This window comes from Acomys russatus, chromosome 19 (assembly GCF_903995435.1).
Source record: "Acomys russatus chromosome 19, mAcoRus1.1, whole genome shotgun sequence".
Lineage (NCBI taxonomy): Eukaryota > Metazoa > Chordata > Mammalia > Rodentia > Muridae > Acomys > Acomys russatus.
In genome coordinates this window covers 26,950,806-26,964,923 of record NC_067155.1, presented here as the reverse complement: position 1 = coordinate 26,964,923, position 14,118 = coordinate 26,950,806, and the positions used below count along the sequence as shown (strand labels likewise).

Sequence of the window (14,118 nt, the reverse complement as noted above, 5' to 3'; positions counted from 1 at the left end):
GATGTTTCCTCAAATGTCTCTCTCGTGTTCCTTCCCCTCTTTTTCTCCCTTTCTCTAGGCTCTTAACTATCAATACTTTCAGCTTTAAAAAGAGAATAAACTACATTTCCCGATTAGGACCCTCCTGTGCCTGTTTGATGCTTCCCAGGGACTCAAGGGACACAAACAAGTGCTTTAGCACCAACACTGCTGTCAAGGCCTTATACCTTAGTGCAGCTGGTTTCCCAGAGTGGCATGGGAACGTACCTCAAGCGAGGACGAAGACTCACGTGAAATTAAACCAACGCGGGGCGGGAGACAGGACTCAGTGCGCAAGAACAGCCATGCTGGGTGGCTCGCAACTGCCTGGAACCCGGGTCCCAGGGGATCTGATGCTCCCTCTGGACACTGGGCACCTGCACTCAGGTGCACATAACTACACACACACGCACGCACACACACACACACAAACTGATAAAATAAGTCTTTAAAAATGGAGACAGAACAAACAATACACAGAACCAGTCAAAAAGTTGCTTAGGCAAAAAAGAGATTGACAAGCCCTTAGCCAAGTTATCCAAAAGAAAGAGAAACGACCAAAATTAATAAAATCGGAGCTGAAAAGGGAGATATTTATAAAAGGTTCCACTGAAATCTGAGATTGCTAGGGAATACTATTAAAAACCTACTGCAAATACTCTAAAGATGGGTAATTTAGGAGAAATACAAAAATTGCTAAATATACGTGACTCATTAAAGTTAATTCAGGATTATGAACAGCAACACTGACTCATAGCAAGCAGCTGGGCAGAACCAGAAATTAAAAGTCTCCCAATAGAGAAAAGAATAGGACACAGGCAGAATCTTAACAAATGCAGGGCTGAGATAGTTTTTGCATTCTGTCTGGTTATAAGAAAGCAACAGCAAGGACAGCCAGAGAAACTATTGAGCGTATAGAAACTCTCAATACATACATGATTAGGCGGGGCATCAGGGGAGAGTTAAATACTCTTAGATCTGAGTGATATTGAAAACATAAAGCATACAAATTTAGAAATTCATAAGATCATAAGATACGTTTTTGAAAATCTTCATTCCCATAAACCAGAAAAATTGGAAAGAAATGGATAAGCTTCTGAACAGATATGATCTACCAAATTTAAATAAAGAGGATATTTACAACTTAAACAGTTGTAAAAAAAAATGATATGAAAATGGTAATAAGTAGTCTCTCAACTACAACAAAACAAAACAAAACAAAACAGAAACACCCAGGCCCAAATGGACACAGCTGATTCTATCAGATGAATTATTATTATTATTATTATTATTATTATTATTATTATTATTATTATTATTATTATTATTATTCACATGGGACAACAAGAAATATAGCTTATTTTACACAAGTTATACTAGGCCACAGAAGATGAGAACAGAAGTGGTTCAGTATGCCACAGGCCCAGGGCAATGGAGGCTGTTTCATTTGTAAGGACGGCAGTCTCTCCGAGGTGGCCTCGGCGAGGAGATGTGAGCTTCCAGGTCCACTGCCAATAATACGCCGACAACGTACTGTCCTGTCCAGACAGCAGTGTGTGGTACTACAGCTTGTTCTAGCATCCTGGCCTCCACCATGCCTTACATCTGCTCTTCTGCCTTTGAGGGTGCAGAGGCTAATTCACTTTGGCCCTCGCCTTGGTTTTCTTCTTTTGCTCTTCAGCCTGCACGGTGTCTTGTTCTTCCACTTCCCTTTTATGGTGCAAGAGTTTCAGGAAAAGGGCTGGAGGGATGGCTCAGTGGTTAAGAACACTGCCTGCTCTTCCAAAGGACCCGGGTTCAATTCCCATCACCCACACAGCAGTTCACAACTGTCTGTAATTCCAGTTCCAAGGGATCTGACACCTTCACACTAATGCACATAAAATAAACTAAATAAATTATTTTTTTAAAAAAAAAGAGTTTCAGGGAAGATGGAGCTAAGGTTGAAAGCTCTGCCAGACTTTTTAATGAAGAATTAATACCATTGTTCCTCAAACTATTCCATGAAATAGAACTAAAAAGAGCACTACCAGACTCAGTTTGCAAACCTAATACCACCCCATGACACCAAGCCAGACAGAGACATAAAAAGAAAATGACAAGACAGTATCCCTGATGAACACAGATGCAAAAATTCTCAGTAAGATGCTGGCAAACCACACTCAACAACACATCAAAAGATCATTTATTAGGATGGAGTTGGCTTAATTCCGGGGAATGCAGTGGTAGACCAATAAACACAAATCAGCAGCTACTGCACATCGCAGGGACTCAAGAACAGAAGTCACAAGACCCTATCAGTAGATGCAGAAGTTTTGACAAAGTCTAGCATCGCTTCATCATAAAAGCTCTAAAGAGTGGGCTGGAGAGATGGCTCAGAGGTTAAGGGCATTGACTGTTCCTCCAGAGGTCCTGAGTTCAATTCCCAGCAACCACATGGTGGCTCATAGCCACCTATAGTGTGACCTGATGCTCTGAAGGCCTAGAGGTCTACATGCAGGCAGAGTACTGTATACATAATAAATAAATAAATAAATAAATCTTTAAAAAACCTCCAAAGAAACAAGCAACACAAAGAACATACATCAATATAATAAGCTACATACAAAAAAGTATAGCTAATGTTCTACAAAATTGAAAAAGAATCAAATCTTTCTGCTAAAATTAGAAACGGGACAAGGGGACGCAGGGGAGGTGAATGCACGAAGGGACATGTCTAATGCGAGCCATCTTAGTGCTGGTGTTGACCTTCTTGGGGGGGCACTTACCCACTCCCTGCTCTCTCATTTGTTTGAAACCTGCTTTAGCGTGAAGGAGGGCTGGAAGACAAGGCAGTTGTGAGGCTGGCAAAGGCGTTGCCTGGATATCCACAAAACCAGCCAGCAGACACTAGGGCGCCAGCTGGGGGTCTGCAGTTGACTCAGCAGCAGGTCCCAGCTTCCCTGGTCTCCCCTACTTGTGCCTGGATTGGCAGGGCTGGAGCTTTGCAGTTTACCCCCAAGAGATTTGTTGCATTTACTGATCCTGTTCTGTGCTTGGTACTGCACTATGCATTAAATAAAGGGTGAACAGGTCCTGGGGTCACCTTGTCATGCCTCTGCCCATCAGGAAGAAAGTAAGCAGACAGGAGCTCCTCTGGCTTGGATTGCCCAGGCAGCCATATTTTTAGAGGAGAGGATTTTGGGGAGAGGATGTTAAAAAAAACAAACAAACAAACCCACTGATGAGTAAGTTCCGTGCCTATAGAGCAATCAGTCTGTGCCTGGAGCTGATGGTCTGTATTCCAGTGACTCACCGCGTTCCAGAGAACCCGGGGCCGGAGAGCGGGGGAGGCCGAGAGTGAAGGAAATAGGTCAGAGCAAAACAATGCAACATAAAGGGCTGACTTATTCACAAATGTGTGTGTGTGTTTTTAAAGAAGATGAATGGAAGTAATTTTACTTCGGAAATGAAGCGTGCTCATTTGGCTACAAATAGCTGTTTATTCCCGCGTAAAAAAAAAAAAAAAAAAAAAGTAGTGTTGAATGAGACTACGTCAGGGTCGCTTCTGGGAACCCAAGAATAGATGAGTAAGGATGAACAGCCCAGGGAGCGAGGAGAGAGGTAGGCGTGCCGCTCAGCAGCTGTGCACCGTGGGTGAGTGAGGGCTGTTTCATCCGTTAGCCTCTTCCTTGAGTGGTTATTGGGGAGGGGCGTGAAGTGGAGGTGGGAACTGTAAAAATTTCAAACTATAAGATGACTAGTAATTTAAAAGTAAAAAACAAAACAACAAAAAAACCCAAAAAACTATGAAGGTTTACCCAAATGTATTTCTGTGGACCACAAGCATGTAATACCTGTGGAGGCCAGAAGAGGGCACCAGAACCTACCGACCTGGAGTTATAGGTAGTTTTGAGCGGCCATGTGGTTCCTTTGCAAGAGTAGCCAGTGCTTGTAACCACTGAGCCATCTCTCTCTCCCTGACCAGTACTTTTTTTTGTATAGACTTGAAGACTGTAATAAAAGGAATTATACATGTTATTTGTATTGTGTGGTTTGAATGGCAATTTTAGCTGGGAAGTACCCTGCTTTCAAAAATAAAATGCTACGTCCCTCCCCGCTTAAATCTCAGACAGAAAACATATTCTATGCACAGTGACCTCATAATCTGAAATGCCTATTACTTACTCAGAGCATGACTTAGAAATGACATCTTTTGCATCTCGAAGATTTATTTTGGTGTGCTAAGAGAGATGAGAATGGTAGCCAAAGATCCACCAAAATGTAAATTAGTGAGCTGGAGAGATGGCTCAGTAGGCGTTAGTCAGATATGCCTGAAACACTTGTCACTAGCATCTTCTGCGCAGTGGAGGGGGAGGGGTGTGTGTGTGTGTGTGTGTGTGTGTGTTGGGGTTAGTGATGGAGAGAGCAGAGGGAACTGCTGACTGGCACCTGGGAGACAGGCGTGATGAAGTGACACCAGGTGGAGCAGGAAGTCATTAACACTTTGGCATTCTTTTCCTTTTTCTTTTCTTTTCTGTTCTTTTCTTGGCCCCAGAGCTGAGGACCGAACCCAGGGCCTTGTGCTTGCTAGGCAAGCGCTCTACCACTGAGCTAAACCCCCAATCCCCCACTTTGGCATTCTTGGCAGCTTTTCACACCCCTGTCCTGTCAGGGGAGGGCCAAAGCTATCAGAGGTAAATTGAGACTCTCCAGGCCACCTCCCCTTTGAGGTCCCCAGGTCTGGACATCTGTAGCTTCCATCACAAAGTGTTTGCGTGTGTGTGTGTGTGTGTGTGTGTGTGTGTGTGTGTGTGTGTGTGTGTGATGTGAGAGGACCAAGTCCACTGGGAGTGATGTCACCCCCTAGGCAAGTGGTCCAGGATGATATGAAAAAGCAGCCCCCAAGGGCCAGGCAGGAAGCAGCATTCTTCATGGTCTCTGCATCAGCAAGTTCCTGCCTGGACTTCGCTTTTGGTGGACTGCAAACCGAAACGAACCCTTTCCTCCCCAAGCTGTGTGTGGCCACGGTGTTTTATGGCAGCACTAGAGACCCTGACTAAGACACAGAAGTGAGGGGTTGGTGTGTGCCTGGAGCCTGGCAGGACATGTTGCCTGCAGTGCGGCAGCGGGAGCAGGTTGCACATCAATGTGAGAGCCGGCAATGAGCTTCTACAGAGAGCATGGAGTTGGCTGCAGGCTAGGACGGGGCCTGTATCTAGGATGGGTTGAAAATGATGTTTAAAGAATAACTGGTACGCAATTATGGAGTGCATTATGACATTTGATAGAAATATATGAAATGATATCAAAGTGCTGCTATGCCCACCACCTCTGACCTTTATCGCGACATTGTGTTGGGATGTTGTTCACCGAGAGCCTCCTAATTCAAACATTCTGTCCTGGAGGGAGGCACCTCAAGTCTCATGAGACAAACAAAACTTACAAGGCTTGGGAAGTTCCTGAAACTTACAAGATTGCCAATCTCCTCCTACCCAAGGCTTTGTAAGTAGTAACAAATGCTGACCAAAGGGGACTCTAAGCCTGCTGCCCTTCTGGGAGCTCCTTCTATGAGCAGACACACACGCTGAGATGGGATTTCAGGAGATATGGGTGCCTTTGACCCTCCCCGCCTATTCATACTCTTCCAAGTAACACCAACGAACTCACAGGATTGGTCCAGCATCAGTGCCCTATCTAGGGTCGTCACCTCCCCCAAGAAAGGTCACAAGGTCACAAAGCATGGGGCACAAAGACGACCCTGTCCTCTATTTTGAAGTATTTGATTCCTGTTGTCAGCTGCAGTGTCTGCTGTGCTACTGAACGTTAAATGTTAGCCAGCTCTTTCCAACTGTCCCCCATTCCTGTTAACCGTCTTCTCTCTCTCCATGCCTGGTCCAGCCTTTGGCAATCATCAGCCTGCTCTCGGTCATGGTGCGTTGGGATTCTTAGCTTCCACATGTGTGTGAGAGCATGCGGGGTTGCCTTTCTGTGTCTGACATCTCACTCCACGGACTGTATTTGGGGATGGTGTTTTTCTATGGCTAGCTCCCGGGTACGACTGTCAAAGCCACTTGGAGTTGTTGGGAACAAGAAAAAGAAACTTGGGGTTGGAGAGATGGCTCAGCGGGTAAGAGCACTGACTGCTCTTCCAGAGGTCCTGAGTTCAATTCCCAGCAACCACGTGGTGTCTCACAACCATCTATAGTGAGATCTGTTGCCCTCTTCTGGCCTGCAGGTGTACATGCAGGCAGAGAATTATATACATAATAATAAATAAATAAATCTTAAAAAAAAAAAAAAGGAGAAAGAAACTTGTTCTAAGAACCACCATTTTGTTTTCAGACTCCATTTAACCATAGGAAGAAACTAAGGTCAAGGTCCCAGGGGACTGGGACCCAATAGCGGAACAGCTACTGTCATAAGGAGACAGTTTGTCTGGGCCCAGACATCTCAGGGACGGACAGCTTCTCCATCTTGCTGGCAGGATCAAACAAGTCCATGTTCCCAGGCCCAGGAACCAACTTTTATCCTGATAGGTGGAGAAATGGAACAATAACTTGGCATAGATATTTGTGGTTCGCAAGCTTAACTACTCTGTGGTATTCTGGCTCAGGGCCGTAGCTCAGCTCCTGGGTCTGTTCTGCAGCCCTGACCGACCAGCAGCAGCTTGATGATGATATGCTTTGCCATCTGCATTGACCTGGGGTTTGACCTATGTTGAGATTAAGCAGATTCCACAACAGGATGTCCTTGATAAGGATGCAGACTTGGGGGCTGGAGAGATGGCCCAGGAGTTAAGAGCACTGTCTGCCCTTCCAAGAGGTCCTGAGTTCAATTCCCAGCAACCACATGGTGGCTCACAACCATCTATACTGGAATCTGATGCCCTCTTCTGGCGTGAAGGTGTACATGCAGATAGAGCACTCACGGATAAAATAAATAAATAAATATTTTTTTTAAAAGGTGAGGGGGGGCTGGAAAGATGGCTCAGTGGTTTAGAGTACTGCTTGCTCTTCCGGAGGTCCTGAGTTCAATTCCCAGCAACCACATGGTGGCTCACAACCATCTATAGTGTGATCTGATGCCCTCTTCTGCAGATAAAACCGCTCATATTCAATAATTAATAAAAAAAGCTTCAAAAAAAAAAAAAAAGGATGCAGACTTGATTGGCAGGTTGCGGGTAGGGCTTAGACATAAGAGGGGCAGGGTTGTTTGTTTGTTTGTTTGGTTTTGGCTTTTCGAGACGAGGTCTCTCTGTGTAGCCTTGGCTGTCCTGGACTCACTTTGTAGACCAGGCTGGCCTCGAACTCACAGCGATCCACCTGCCTCTGCCTCCCGTGTGCTGGGATTAAAGGCGTGCGCCACCATATGTGTTTTAAAAGAATGACCCCAGGTACTTCTTACTGCATAGAGGAATCTCCTGCGTACACATGTCTGAGATCTCAAGTCAGCAAGGTTTGCTTTTCTCTTGCTGTGACAAACACTGGCCAACAGTAGCAACTTGGGGAGGAAAGGTTTGTTTGGTTTATCCTTCCCTGTCACAGTCCATCAGTAAGTGAAGTCAGGGCAGGAACTCCAGGCACTAGCTCAGACCCACCCACTATGGTGGAATACTGGCGGCTAGCTCATTCGAACTGGGTCTCAGCTGTCTTTCTCAGGCACCCTTAGGTCCCCTACTTAGGACTGGTCCAGACAGGACCTCACCTTTTTTTGTTTTGTTTTGTTTTTTTGAGACAGGATTTCTCTGTGTAGCCTTGGCTATCCTGGACTCTTTGTAGACCAGGCTGGCCTCGAACTCACAGTGATCCACCTGCCCCTACCTCCCAAGCGCTGGGAGTAAAGGCGTGTGCCACCACACCCAGCTGCAGACAGGACTTCAGAGGCCAGCCTGGCCAATCTGATTTGGGAGTTCCTCAGCTCAGGTTCCCTCTTTCCTGTTGAGAATAAGCTGTGTCAGATTGACAGGTGAGGTTGGCTGGCTATGATGGAAGTGAGGGTTTGGGGGAGTTGGGATGGGGGGGGGTGGTGGAGGGACAAATGGGGGCGGGGCGGGCAATGTTTCATCAGCTTGCTTGTGTTTCTCAAATTATGCTACCTTGTGAAAGAGACTGTTTGAGGGTGGCAGAGAGTTCCACACGGTCTAGGGTCTCCTTTCTTTCTCTGGTCCAGTGTGACTCCTGCATTTCAGTGAGCATCCTGGCTTGGAGTCCCATCACTTCCTTCCCTGGTACCAGCGTATAGAAAAGCCATCAGCAGGTACGCTTCAGCCTTCTGGCTCTGTAGCTAGGGACCACATGCTCTGTGGTTTAGAGCACCCCCTACCCCCATGCTATCTTCTGTTTCCACAGCTCTGGAGTCCAGGCATGGCTTAGCTGGACCTGTCCCACAGGCTGTAATGTGGTTATCAGCCAGACTGGTTCTCAGAGGAAGCCTGGAGCTCTTCCAGGATTTGTGGTGCAAGTGTTTCAACACATGAGCTGCTGGGGGCCAATTTCATGGCTAACTCATAAAGCTGTCCCACCATAGCTGCTGCTATGCCACTTCAGGGTTTTAGGCCCAGCGATTGAGGACACGTTGTGAATAACATACATCCTTCCCAGGAAAGAGAACACCTTCTGGGAAACTCCCAGCAGATCACAGCTTAGCTCCCACACATGCCAGGTAGAGATTTTGGTAAATATCCACAGACATTGACTTTGTTTTAACTAAAAGAACAAAGAATTTTTCCCAGGAAGACATAGAATTCATTACGGAATCCAGTTCACCTCCTTTAAGTCTCGTCAAGAATTCATTGTAGAAAGAGCCTCGTTTGGTGGAGAACCCGGGGGCTCCGGGTTCTTATTTGCAGTGGCGTAGGTCTGCAGGCCTCACCGGCTTCTGAAACATGGTAGATGATCTCAGACACAGACAGACAGACATGATTTCTGTCTCTGTTTCTGTCTCTCCACAAACACAGACAGACAGACAGACACACACACACACACACACATACACACACACACACACACACACATACACACTACATGGGTAGCCATGCACTCACGTAAGGTAGCTAAACGAAGAATCTCCTGTCCCACTGTCCCATCCTATTGCACATGGCAGCAGTGTATGAGCCTGCTTAGGCTGCCATGACAAACAACGGTACACCTGGCTGCTTGTAGCATCACAGTTTCTCTTACTTTAATGCTGCGGGTACGGGGTTGCTCTTCAGCCCTCTCCTTGGTCGTAGAGTTCAGTCTTCCCCTGGGTGTGTCTGTGTCCCAACCTCCTTTTTTTTAAGGCCTCTAGTCACCATGGTTTAGGCCCTGCCCACTGCAATGGCCTTGCTTATCTTAAGCATCCGTTCAAGGCCCCGTCTCCAAAGGCAGCCATCCTGAGTGCTCAGAGTTCAGTATACGGATTTTCAGGTCCATAATCCTGCTGAGGACAGTGCGATGCAGAGTGTATTGAGAAAGAAGCAAGGGGTGGGGGGGAGTGATGGTGGGGGCAATGAAGTGCCTGAGGTGAGTTCCCAGGAGGAAGGGAGGGGCAGAGTGTCCAGGTGACTCTTCCACTCACAGTGCACTGGCTAGGCCACAGGAAAGCAGAAGGCACTGGTCAAAAGAAGCAGCCACAAGCCGGGCGTGGTGGCGCACGCCTACAATCCCAGCACTCGGGAGGCAGAGGCAGGCGGATCGCTGTGAGTTCGCAGCCTGGTCTACAAAGTGAGTCCAGGACAGCCAAAGCTACACAGAGAGACCCTGCCTTGAAAAACCAAAAAAAAAAAAAAAAAAAAAAAAAAAAAAAAACCCAAAAAACCAAAAAAAAAAAGGAGGCAGCCACAGGGAAGATGCCGGGCCACTGTCTGTGGCACCGTTGACATTCCCTCACAGTCTGCGGTCAGCCGACCCTGTGACCAATGATAACTTAAAGAGGACGAGGTCAGTTTGGCTCAAGGCTCTGAGGTTTCTGTTTATAACTCTTGTCCCAGTTGACTCTGGGTCTGTGGTGAAATAGAATCTCCACAGGAGCATGTGGCAGAGGTGGCTTACCTCACAGAGGACAGGTGACAGATGGGGGGGGGGGATGGAGTTCGATACCAGGTATCATTTGTTTCCTCTAGCCAGGTCCCTCCTCTTAAAGGGCTAGAGTGATGGATGGCCCAGTGGTTAGAGCACTCGCTGCTCCTGCAGAGGACCCAGGTTCAGTTCCTACCACCCTCATTGTGGCTTGTAACTATCCAAACTCAAGCCAGGTGTGGTGGTGGTGCATGCCTTTCATCCCAGCACTCGGGAGGCAGAGGCAGGCGGATCGCTGTGAGTTCAAGGCCAACCTGGTCTACAAAGTGAGTCCAGGATGGTCAAGGCTACATGGAGAAACCCTGTCTTGAAAAACCAAAACCAATACCAAAAAAAAAAAAAAAAAAAGGACAAAGTGAACTGTGCAGGGTGGGTGTGGGCTCCCACCGACCCTTCCAGGCCACTGTACCAGCCCCAGCAGCCGAAACAAGCTAAGCTCAATCACACACCGGTGCGCCAACTAAAGAAATGATCCAGTCCTCCCACAATGGGCCAAGTCATACTCAAAAGGGTCCAGGGGACACCGCCTCCCCAAGTTTATCTTTGGGTTTTGTCTTGAACTTTAGGCTGAAATGGAGGGGGATTTGGGCCAGGGAGTGAGGGAGGGGCTTGCACAATTAAGCTGTATTGATTGATTGGAGTGTAGTCCACCCAACAATGTGTCAACGCTGCTCCTTAGCGGACCTCTTTATTGACTCCTAAATATGTCTACCTTCCAGTAAGGTTTGCTTGTACACATAGCTGTGCAAAACTCCCACACTGTGAGCCTTTCTTTCTTTCTTTTATTTTTATTTTTTGGTTTTTTTTTTTTCCCAGACAGGGTTTCTCTGTGTAGCCTTGACTGCCCTCGACTCGCTGTGTAAACCAGCCTGGCCTCGAATTTACAGCGATCTGTCTGCCTCTGTCTCCTGAGTGCTGGGATTAAAGGCGTGCACCATCATGCCCGGCTCCTGTGAGCCTGTTTTGAGAGGATTCTACTCCTTTGCCTGATAAATCCCTTCCTCTGTGTCCTCTGATTTCTTTCTTTGACTGAGATAACCTGGAGGTACCTTGTAGAGGTCACAAACTGAGATGCCCCCAGCCTTTGCCTGTGGACGAATGCACCTTGGAACTTTCCCGTAGGATCTAGGAAGCCTGCACGGTCAGTCAGGGAAGGTCACGCTTACAGAGTCCAAGGCGCTCTGTTCTCTCTGGGTCTCACTTGGGTTGTAAGGCCGGCATCTGAAACTACCTTAATGGCTGCAATTGCATCCTGTGGGTGAGGTCCCACTGACGGAGAGGGGCTGAGCGCACGGCAGGGTTTGGAGCCTCAAGCTGCCAGGTCACCCTCAGGGTTGCGCCTGGATCATCTGCTCCTGTTCCGTACGTCAGAGGGTGTGTGTGTGGGGGGGCAGCGGGCGGGGCATGGGAAGGGCAGCAAGACAGTCCTGGCGGTCTGGTCTGTGTACTGAGCATGTTCAGAATTCAACCCACACCCGCCTCTCCTCCGCCACGCGCCCCCAGACGCGACCGACTCACATCGAGGGTCTAACGTGCAGGCAGCCTTCCTGTATCCCTGTGCCAGAAGACATGGGATGTTTGCTAGCAATAAAAACACGGCAGGTGGAGAGAGGTTGTACAACATTGGGACGTGTTTTTTTCTTGTTTGGGGTCAAGGGCCCTATGTTTGCGCTTTGTGGCCACAGCTTTCTGTGATCCGTCAGCGCTGTCCTGTGGGCTGTTTTGCCCCCTGCTGGGCAGACTGGGTAGTAGCTCTGAAGACAATAGCTAAACAGGATGAAGGAAAATGTAAGGCAATTCCCATGTGGTACACGTCCCACAGGCACGCGCTGTGGGTGTTCCAGCAAATTCCATGCCTGAGCAGCAGGGAAGGTCCTGCCGAAGGACACAAGGCGCCCAGTGAACGCCAGCATACCTTCAGTATGGGGGTGCTAGTCACACAATTCTTTTCCAGCGCTTAAAAAGAGTGTGTGCACACGTGCATGCCTGAGTGTATGTGTGTGCATGTGTGTGTGTACAAACATGAATGTGTGTGTGTGTGTTTGTGTGTGTATGAACATGAGTTTGTGTGCATATGTGTGCATGGGTGCCCGTGTGCCCGTGTGCCCGTGTGTATTTGTACGAACATGAATTCAGGTATTGGATTCCCTGGAGCTGAAGGTACAAGAAGCTGTAAGCCACCTGAGGCAGATGCTAGGCAGCAAACTCATATCCTCTGGAAGAAGATTTGCTCTTAATGAACAAACCATCCCTCTAATTCCTAGTCTTTTTGTCTTTTTTGTAAAAGATTTAAAAAATAGTTTTAATTTTATGTGTGAGTGTTTACCTGCATGCATTGGGTACCACACATGTGCAGTACCCTTGGAGGACAGAGGAGGGCATCAGAGTCCCTGGGTCTACAGTTGTTAAGTGACTGGAAGCCACTATCTGGGTGCTGGAACCAAACCCAGGCCCAGGTCCTCAGAGTATTAAGCACTTTTTTTTTTTTTAAATAAAAAAATGTTTTTGGGCTGGAGAGATGGCTCAGTGGTTAAGAGCACCGCCTGCGCTTCCAGAGGTCCTGAGTTTAATTCCCAGCAACCACATGGTGGCTCACAACCATCTATAATGAGATCTGATGCCTTCTTCTGGCCTATAGGTGTACATGCAGGCAGAGCACTGTATACATAATAATGAATAAATAAATCTTTTAAAAAATATATATATATATAAAACAAAATTTTTAAAAAGTGGTGGGTTTTTTGTTTTTGTTTTGTTTTTGTTGTTGTTGTTGTTTTTGTTTTTTTGAGACAGGGTTTCTCTGTGTAGCCCTGGCTGTCTTGGAATCACTCTGCACACCAGGCTGACCTTAAACTCATAGAGATCCGCTAGCCCCTGCCTCCCAAGTGCTGGGATTAAAGGTGTGCACCACCACAACTGGCCTAGTAAGCACTCTTAACTGCTGAGCCATGTCTCCAGCCCCTAGTTTGTTTGTTTTAAAATCATCATCATGATTATCTTGGACTTTTTTTTTTTTTTTTTTTTTTTAACAGGATTTCTCTGTGTAGCCCTGGCTGTCCTGGAACTCTTTGTAGACCAAGCTGGACTCTAGGGCCACTGCCGTTGCCCTGCCCCTATGCTGAGATTAAAGGCATGTGGCACCATGCCCGGCCATCGTTAGTTGTTCTTTTGTTTTTTTCTGGAGGCAGTTCTCTAACTTTATTTGACACTCAGCAGGTGAGTTATCATCCAAGTTGACCGTCTGCAGATTCTTGAATGTGGTAACAGGCACGTAAGTTACCAATGTGTAGAGCTTGTCGGCCGATTCCTCATCTTCGTTACATTCTCTGGACAAACATACTCAGATGTAATACGGAACATTCCTTATTCCTTTGGCCCAGACAGCTTTGCTGAGCCTGGTGTCTATGTGCACATCTGGAGTCCCCGTCTCCTTCATGACAAATTTCCGAATTTCTTTGAGCTCCCGAGGAGCACGCTTTTTGAAGCCCACTCCATGGGTACGCTTGTGAGTGCTGATGATGTATTCTCCAGTCCCCACCTCGTTGATGGCGAACGGCCCTTCTTCTTTTCGCCACCCTTTTTTTGCGGGAGCCATTCTGCCGGGCCAAAGCTGGAAAGCGTCGTTAGTATTTTTAATGTCCAGATCAAATGCAGAACCTTGAATATGCCAGCCGGACATTGTACCTGAGCTGTGTTCTCAGCTGCTTTGCTGTACATGGCCCAGGATTTTGAGACCAACCAGAAACTGGTAATAATAATAATTAAAAAAAACCTACATTATTGAGCCGGGCGTGGTGGCACACGCCTTTAATCTCAGCACTCGGGAGGCAGAGGCAGGCGGATGGCTGTGAGTTCGAGACCAGCCTGGTCTGGTCTACAAAGTGAGTCCAGGATGGCCAAGGCTACACAGAGAAACCCTGTCTCGAAAAACAAAAACAAACAACAACAACAACAACAAAAAAACCCCACTACATTATTTTGGCTGATAAAGAAGACCAGTGTGGGGGCTGGAGAGATGGCTCAGTGGTTAAGAGCACTGCCTGCTCTTCCAGAGGTCCTG

The 14,118-nt window shown here is 47.3% G+C and overlaps 1 pseudogene; it reads right to left on the bottom strand.

Annotated features, from left to right (window-relative positions):
* Positions 1–6,609: 6,609 nt before the first annotated feature.
* On the bottom strand, positions 6,610–13,653 carry LOC127203298 (60S ribosomal protein L31-like; annotated as a pseudogene).
* Between the last annotated feature and the right edge of the window lie 465 nt (positions 13,654–14,118).